Source organism: Canis lupus, chromosome 25, assembly GCF_011100685.1.
Source record: "Canis lupus familiaris isolate Mischka breed German Shepherd chromosome 25, alternate assembly UU_Cfam_GSD_1.0, whole genome shotgun sequence".
In the NCBI taxonomy this organism is placed as follows: Eukaryota; Metazoa; Chordata; class Mammalia; order Carnivora; family Canidae; genus Canis; species Canis lupus.
Window position 1 is genome coordinate 45,778,666 of NC_049246.1, and position 9,510 is coordinate 45,788,175.

Genomic DNA, 9,510 nt, shown 5'->3' on the forward strand with positions numbered 1-9,510 from the left:
GCAACTTTTCCAAAATACTTGGTGTCATTCTACACTCAAATGCCCCCACTAGGTGTTTAATTCACAAATCATGTATACTGGCCTATTTCTGTAAATTAAAGTGGAGTTTCCATGAGGACAAGTGTGTTTCTACTGCCTTTTCAGCCACAGAAAGGCTACACGTACGCACATCATCCTCCTGCTTTGGGATCAGATTTGAAACTCCAGGACAGGGGAGGGAAAGGAACCCCATGTACTTCACACATGGCACATTCCCTTTCCTCAGCCCATCTAGGCCTCTGGTTTCATCAAGGGCATCTCCTGCCTCTCTGCCTCCTCCCTTCAGCCAGCATGCAGGCCTGGATGCCATCTTTGTCTTCGTATTCTTTCCCTGAACCCAACTCTATCCATTTGTTGCCAAAATTCTCTTCATGGTTCTTCTCCGCTACAGAACTGAGACGTCTCACCCCATCCAACCAGCCCATCCAACTACTCTGATTCAGATCCTTGAGGAAGGGGAGTTGGCGGGGGGCTGCCTACCTCTTGGTATCCTGAGAGACGCCAAAATTGGGCATCATTGTGCGTTCAGATTCCCAGGAAACTGGACCTCAAATCTGGAAGCCCAGCTGTGCCTCGACCTGCACAGGGAGGGTAGCTACTCAACCATCAGTAGTTTACCCAAGGGCTTCCCAACTGGGTGCCAGAGAGGCCCTGGTGGGCAGAAACCCAGGTCCCCAGCCCCTGTGTCACCCAGAGCTTTGACACTTCATCATTTTGAAACAACTTGCCAACATCTTTTTACTTCTTGCAGGGAAGTGGCAAAATTCATGGGGTGGGAGTGTGGTATATTTTTGCTTTTGGAAAGCCTTATAGGGGGTCAGGCTATGGGAGATTGAAGTTAGTTACTTTGCCTTGAAATAGCAAAGCGTTTGAGTTTTCTGCAGGCAGCCTAATGCATGGGGGCTCCAGAGGTGGCGTGAGAAGCTTGAGTCTCCGTGATGAGAGTGTTTTACCTTCCTTGAGCTGCTGTTCCAGGGGACCACATTTTGGAGCTTTAAACCACAAAAATGTGTTGTCTCACGTGCGGGAGACCAGAAGCCTAAAATCAAGGTGTTGGCAGGGCCAGGCTCCGCTGAAACCTGTAGAGGAGAATCCTTCCTTGCCTCCTGCAGTTTCTTTTTTTTTTTTTTTTAATTTTTATTTATTTATGATAGTCTCACAGAGAGAGAGAGAGAGAGAGAGGCAGAGACACAGCCAGAGGGAGAAGCAGGCCCCATGCACCGGGAGCTCGACGTGGGAATCGATCCCGGGTCTCCAGGATCGCGCCCTGGGCCAAAGGCAGGCGCCAAACCACTGCACCACCCAGGGATCCCCCTCCTGCAGTTTCTGATGTCTGGCCAGCAATGCTTGGCACCCCTTGGCTTGCAGACACGTCTCTCCAGTCCCCTGTGTGTCCTTGCATCTGTACATGTCTGTCTCTGCATCCATGTCTGTCTCTGCATTTTCTCCTTTTCATGAGGACACCAGTCATCATGGTGCAGGCCCCTCCCAAATGACCTCATTTTAACTTAATTATCTTTGAAGAGACTCTTTCTAAACAGGGTCACAATCGGAGGTCCTGGGAGTTAGGGCCTCAACATCATATCTTTTTTGGGAAAGGGACACAATTCACCCCATAACAAGGGGAAGATTGAAGAAAATGCTCAAAGGTCGAATTGAATTCCCCGGGATCTCTGGAAAGGATGCCATATGGTGGGAGAATGGGCAGAGAAATTTTAGCAATAGTGACGTACGGCATTAAATTGTAAGGTATTCTCAGTATGAATCCATAATCATCAGTTTATTTCCCCCAAACTGGCAACAAAAAGATTTGTGCACAGCGTCCTTGAGTTGGTGGAGCCTGGGAGGGCAGGATGGAGGAGCAGGTGTGTCCATGTTCAGAGAGAGTAGCTGTTCGACTATGTGACTGCTGGTTGGTAAATTGTCTGGGTCTTTTCCTAGATTGTAAGGAGCACGGTCACAAGAGCAGGGCTCTCTGCCTTGTTCATCGTGCAGTATGGGGCCTGGGAACTGGTAAGAGTCCCATAGACCCTTGCTGAAGACCTACGTGAATGAAGCTAAGGGACGAGAGAGAAGCTTTCGGGTTGAGAGCTGGGCCCGTAGCATTCATTCGTCCTGAGTGGTAACTGGACCCTTGCTGCTCTCTGCCCACTACCCTCAGATCCCAGCCACAGCGCTGGCTTCCCTCCGTCAACGGCGGGGACTCAGGTAGTTTCATTTGGATGTTAACGGCCAGGGCCTCCAGAAGCTTGCAGAACTTAGGGACAATCAATTTCCATGTTTGTAAATAATTATCTTCCGCACTTGACATAATGCCGTCATGGGGATGGACAGCAGGCAGACAGCAGCAAGCCTTTCCCTTGGTTCGATGCCCAGTAAATGTTTATTGAATTGAAGTTAAGTCATGGGAAGGGAATATTTGTGAGGTGCAAAAGGTGCAAAAGGGAGGGGAATATAACGGTTGAGGCTCTGGGCTCTGATTCTACGGACACTGAAATTCAAATGTACCAGTGAAACCTCAGTGAGATCTATCAGTATCACCCTGACATTCTTAATAAATAGCTCAGCTTTTTTTTTAAAAAAAAAAAAAAAAACAAACTTCCCTTTATGGTCCTCAGGTCCTCCTCATTTGTATGCTGCCTGGGGAACTGAACACCAGACCCAGATTGATACCGTGACATTTAAACCTTACCCGTGACATTTTCTGGAAGCTCTGCAGAGCCATAATGCTGCCTCCAGGGTGGGGCAGTGGTTGGGGTGGGGCTGAGCATCCGTGGTCCCGGCTCCATGGCCGAGCTTAAATCTGTTGCAAGCTCGTGAGTTCACAGGGGATGTTAAGACATAGTAGGGGCTGGGGAGGACAGTGTGTCCCCAGCCCTGACACAAACCGGAGCTTGACCTGGTGGCGAGGACACTGAACGATTCGGGTGTCAGAACATCTGAGTTCCAACACGTCCACTGGCTGCATGACCTTGAGCCAACTTGCCTCACTGGTCAGCGAGATCGTTCAGAGGACTAAATGAGACATACATATACACATCGTTTATTTTTTTAAGATTTTAAATATTTATTCATGAGAGACACAGAGAGAGGCAGAGACACAGGCAGAGGGAGAAGCAGGCTTCCTGCAGGGAGCCCGATGTGGGACTCGATCCCGGGACTCGAGGATCATGACCTGAGCCAAAGGCAGATGCTCAACCACTGAGCCACCCAGGTGTCCCTAAAAGTAGTTTAAAAGTGGAGGATACCAAGGCCCTTCAAATGAATATACTAGAAACAAGTTTGCCTGCTAGCAAACAGAATGCCTTGTGCTGGGAGGTGGGCCTCCGTCAGAAGTGCTCCGTTGGTGAGCGTCCCCTTGGCAAGCACTTGATGATCCACTTTGGTGAGACGTGAGTGGTCAGAGTCATCAGCCCCACATCGGACCGGTTGTAGCACTGGGTTCATCCCTGAGGGCAGAGAGTCTCTGACCACTGGTGTCCAACCAGGGCCTTCTCTTGAAGACTTTGGAAAGGCCTGCTGATCTTGGAGCGGGCATCCTGGAGGGACCCTCTCTGTTTGCAGCTCTCCTGTGGAGGCATAAAGGGCCACATGGTGATCTGCCCTTTGAAGTCTACGCTGGGGTTAGATGCCCCGGTACAGGGCAGGGTCACATCTCCTCTGACCTTAAATCACGTGTTCAGGTTGGGATTGGGCTCCGCACAATAGAAGCTCTTTCTCTGTTCACCTAACAGTCACGGGCAGGTGTTCAGGTGGTGGGTTCTTTCAAGGTCTCTCCCATCGTCAGTACACGGCTTCCATGGCCACCATGGTGTTCCTGATGCAGCCAATTTGAAGGAGGAAGAGCATGGAGGTGGGAACTGGAGGACTCATAGAATAGGCCTGAAGAGAGACCCTTTTCTTCATTTCCCAATGGCTAGAACCAGCCACACGCCTCAGTCACTGTGAGGGAGACAGGGAAGTGACTCAGAGAAAAAGAGGAAATGGATTCTGATGACAGGCTGTTTGCCACATCCAGGGTCAGAGTCTAGTAGGAGGCGAGTGCCCGGCGCATGCTTGCTGACTAAACACGCCCAGTGAAGAGCTTAGCTAGTTTATGCAGTGATGGGAGCAACAGCAGAAACATGGTCTGCAGAGAATCTGTCAAAAATTGTTGATTTTCTGGGACTCCCAGGTGGCTCAGTGGTTGAGCATCTGCCTTTGGCTCAAGGCGTGACCCCGAGGATCCTGGGATCGAGTCCTGCATTGGGCTCCCCGCAGGGAGCCTGCTTCTCCCTCTGCCTGTGTCTCTGTATCTCTCTGTGTCTCTCATGAAAAAATAAATAAAATCTTTAAAAAAAATTGTGGGTTTTCTGCTCACAGTTTCTGCTCACATATCTCATTAGGTTGAAAAACACTTCATGGAATGCATATTGTCCCCACTGTGTCCTGGGTGCTAGGCTACATGCTAGAGATGCCCCTCCGGATAACACCAGGTTCCTGCCTGCGAGGCGCTTACGGCCTATGTGACCAAGGACACATCCCGTGTCTGTATATTCAACTGGCTACGGTTCCACCAGAAAGCCAGATACTGTTAAATTCATAACCGGGGTTGCATCCCCTTTGGTGGATTTATCTCAAATCCTTTAAACACTGAACCATATGTTGAAACCCTCAATGGACTATTAATCAAAATTGTGTTCTGGGCTCTGGAGCCCTGATTGAAAATGCATCTGCGTAAGTAGCCTTTTTGGAAAAATTGCACATCTTACATTGACGCAAGCAATCAAGTCTTCCCCACCCTTCACAATGGAAAAACAGAAACGGCAGCTCATCCAGATGAAAAACAGGATGATTTTATTCTAATGAGAATGCAGGGCTAGCGCAATTACAGACAAGTGTGCAACATTAGTGAGGTCTTTCTATTTTGGCGAGTAGTTATGTGAAAATACCCTTCGGCTTTCCCGCTGCCTTGTGAGGCTCAGAAATGAATGGCTCTTGATGTATTTGAATGTAATCACGAGTACATCTCACGGTATCAGTTTCCACTTTATAGAGGGAGCTGGATTCTCCGGAACAGCGAAGACACGGAATTTGCGAGCCAGAGGACACAGGTGGAGCCCAGGCTGACAGCAGGGACAGTCTAGGATGAGGCCATCAGCCCGTCGCCTCTCTACACAGATGCCCCTTCAGGTTAGCCACCTGAGAGCCTAAGAGGGACAGGAACCTGTACCATGTGGAAGTCAATTCTTGAATCTCTGCTACTCTTACTCGGCTTTGTTAGGAGGAATAAAATTAATTCACATTTATGCCTTTCCTGCATCCATCCTGGAATTTACACCTGCCCGTCGGTCCCGCCAGTGGTGGGGACTGGCGTGAGGACGAGATTGGGCCATAGAAGATGATGGATTAGAGTCTCCTGATGTTTTAAGCTCTGAATCTGGAGATAGGGATCTGTCTTGCCCATTTGAAGTTAACGTGTTGTTAATAAAAAATGTCTGATTTTTTTAAAAGATTATTTTTATTTATTTATTTATTTATTCATTTATTCATTCATTCATTCATTCATGAGAGACACACAGAGAGAGAGGGAGGCAGAGACACAGGCAGAGGGAGAAGCAGGCTCCACGCAGGGAGCTCGATGCGGGACTCGATCCCGGGTCTCCAGGATCACACCCTGGGCCGAAGGCAGGTGCTAACCCACCGAGGCACCCAGGGATCCCCCAAAACTCTGATTTTTGAAGGAGAAAGTATATGTGTGCATAAGTGAAGGCACACGCCCCAGAGTCAGCATTAATATTCTAATTATATAAGGGATTAACTTATTTTAAATGTATTTCTTGTTATTGATGCGTGCTGGCTAAGCAACAGCTAATTCCGTTTTTAAGACGCCAGACTCTATTTCCCCAGGGAAGCAACAGACCTGTATCCTCAAAGGTGTAAACATCTAATTATAGAGGTAACACACACACACACACACACACACACACACACAGGCTGTTAGGATGTCAAATGCTATGATGACTTAGAGTTTTGTTTTGAATTTCAAGTTTAGCTAAGGTAACCATACCCCCCTCTTTGTTCCCCACTGAATGGCCAAGGAGAGAAACTTCCCAAATATTCCTGAGAAACAGAGAAGAGAGTGAAACTCACCTGCCATAAATCTTTCAAACTCTGAGAAAAAAAAAAAAAAAAAAAGGCGGGGACTTTGCTGTGTTTGGAGACCTAACAGGAGAGGAGACTCTCCATGAATTCGTGGAAGGTCTCAGGTGTGTCAGGCTCCGCCAGCCCCAACCTGGGCCATAGGTGTAATGGATGCATTATGCCTGCCCACACTCAGGCTGTTCTCACAGGGCCGTGACTACCCTCCCCACCCCTGAATTCACAATAGTTGAGTAGGACTTAAAGGGATCTGCTGGGTCAGCACATAAGAAGGAGAGGAAAGGAAGGGAGTGGAAGGGAGGGAGAGAAGGATGATACTGAGTGAAAATAAAGTATCTCCCCACCCGTCACTAAGAGAGGAGCCCATGGGAGCTGCATAACCCCTGCCCCGCTGCTGGCCAAGGCATTATTCCCGCCACCTGGTGAAGAATTATACTTGCTGCTACAAAGAATATACACATTTGAAGTTCTATTAAATGTTCTTAGTTTGCAGAAAGTTAGAACCAATGAAAACCACTCACACAAAGACAGAATACTAGCTTAAAAAAATAATTGGAATCATCAGGTAGGAAAATCTTTACTAGTTCCTCCTTTTAGAGGGCAGATGGAACATGATGATTGAAGTTTGCATGATTTGTGATTAGCATCTCTGCATAATCAGGACTTCAGCACCCTGATTGCTCCTATTTGCTTCTTTCTAGGAAAAAAAAAATCATTGGTTACTGTGACAGGTAAAGCTCTTTTCATGTTTTCTCATTCTGTTCAATTCCTTTTCTTGTAAAATTCAATTTGCAACCTTTGCCCACTTTTCTTTTGTCTCTTAATTATTGATTTGTAAGAGTTTTTTCTATAAGAAGGATATTAACTTCTGTCAATTTTGTTATAAATAATTTATCATAGGTCTTTCAACTATTTGGTCACGTAGAAATCATTTTTATTATTACTTAGCTATTTACATTTTCATATACACCCATTATTTTCCTTTAAGGGTTTCTGGCTTGGCAGTTACAGTCAGAAATTCATGTTCATTTTAAAATTACAGAAGCATTCACTAAAATTTTCTCCCAGGAGGGGCGTCTGGTTGGCTCAGTCTGTGAAGTGTGTGACTCTTGTTCTCCAGGTTTGAGTATGAGACCCACATTGAGTATAGAGATTATTTAAGAATAAAATCGTTTAAAATAAATTAATAAAATTGTCTCCCAATAGTTTCATGGTTTCATTTTTAAAAATATGCATATTTATATCTTTACTGTCTGCGGGCATATGATGTGACTTCAGGTTTTAACCTTTTATCCCCCCTCAAATGATTTGTTAGTTTTCCTAATAACCTCACTTGGATTTTTTTCTCATTTTCTCATTGTTTTAAATTCATATGGATGTTTGGACCTATTAGTGGACTTCCAATCTGTCCTGGTGCCAATTGTACGGTTGCTCTACAACTTTAGAGATTATTAGGGTATGTCCCAATCATTACTTTTCTATTTTCAATTTTTTTCTATTCTCATGTTTTCTTACAACTGAATTTTACATTTATATGATCTTTACCTTTTTTCAAGAAGAGCCTTGTTTGGTATATGCTGTAGTGAGAATAATGCTCCCCACCCACAAAAGACGTTCATGTCCTAATTCTCAGGACCTGTGAAACTATTAACTGCCCTGACAAAGGGGCTTCGTCGATATTATTAGATTAAGGATCTTGAGGTGGGAAATGATGGGTCATCCGGTTGGGCTCAGTGTAATCATAAGCATCCTTTTAAATGGAAGAGAGAAGCATCAGAGGGAGCTGGTAGGATGGGTGAATGGTCAGAGAGTTGCAACTGTGCTAGATTTAAAGACAGAAGAAGGAGCCACAAGACCAGGAATGTGGATGAGTTCTAGGGGCTGAAAAAGGCAGAGAAGAGGTATCTCCCCTAGAACCTCCAGAAGGAATGCAGACTTTGATTTTTGGACCTCTCACCACTAGAATTTTAAGAGAATAAATCTGCATTGTTTAAGCCACTAAGTTCGTGGTGGTTTGTTATGACAACAGTAGGCAACTAAAAGGGTATACTTTCTAGATTCCTCTATACCTGAGAATCTGTATGTTGCTCTCACACATAAACAATAGCTTGATAACTTAAAGAACTGGGTTACAATAATTTTCCCTCAGAATTGTAGAGATATTGATATGTTGATTTTTCGCTTTTTGTCCTGCAAAAGATAAGTTTGAAGCCAATCTGACTGCACGTTCACCTTTAAAACGCTTTCCTTAGGTCTAGGAATAAAGTCCCTTTACCCTTGAAATACATCATCATGATCTATGGGTCTCTTTCTACTCATTTTTCTTGGTGTTGGTAGACCCTTTGACATGTAGGCTTGTATCTATCTTCAACCAGGAAAATTGTTTGGATATTATTTCTATGACTACTGAATCTACTCCCACTCAACATTATCTGCTTCTTAGAATTCCCTTCATAGTTAGAGTTGGTTTCTTGTCTCTACTATCAACATCTCATGCTGTTGGGTTTTTTTCAATCAACTGCTATAATACAGTATTTTATTACAGTTTAGCATTGCATGTCTCTCCATACTTCTCAGGGCAAAATGAAGCAAGATATATCAGAAATCAACAGCACACCAACATCACAACCCATGGGTCCATGGTGTATATGCTACAATCTAGGTGACGTTAGGCTGCTGGCTTTCACACCATCGAAAATGCACTTTGTATTTGTTTCATTTTGTGCAAACATAGTTCTTGGATTGAACCAATGTGATTACTAGACAACTAATACCATGATTTGCACATTAATGGCTAAGTAAAATTAAACTTATATATAATAAAGCTGACTGAGCTCATTTCATACTTCCTGCTTTGGGAACTTCCACCTAAAAGCATTTATAATGAGTCATGTGTTCAAACACATGCTCAAGTGAAGGGGAATAATGGGAAGTGGAAGCCAACAAAAGCATCAGGATTTTTCTGGAAATGACTCAGAAAAGGCTTTTAAAAAGAGGTTTTCATCATGGCTTCATGAAGTGCAGCATCTTATGACTAAGCTTATTCCAAATGAAGCATAAATACTTACATGATGCAAGAGTTCTGGATAACAGAAAAGTGGATTTACTCTATCCGAAGGTTGGTCTCCATAAAAAGTAGGTGAAAATATCATTATATGTATATGACAAATGACTCCAAGAAAAAGCCACTCAATTTATTTAGAGTATATAAGAGTCCTGACTTCGATAATCCCAAGTAAACTGTGTTCTAGGAACAGGATTATTGGAGATTGATGACATATATTTCTTACAGAAATCCAAACCAAATTAAATTAAACCTGGGCATCAGGG

The 9,510-nt window shown here is 44.6% G+C and overlaps 1 non-coding gene across 1 annotated transcript; it reads left to right on the forward strand.

The window, feature by feature from the left end:
- The first annotated feature begins 6,738 nt into the window (after positions 1-6,738).
- LOC119866032 lies at positions 6,739-6,872 on the forward strand. Its single transcript, XR_005378967.1, has one exon. It is a non-coding gene; the product is annotated as a U8 small nucleolar RNA (small nucleolar RNA).
- Positions 6,873-9,510: the final 2,638 nt, after the last annotated feature.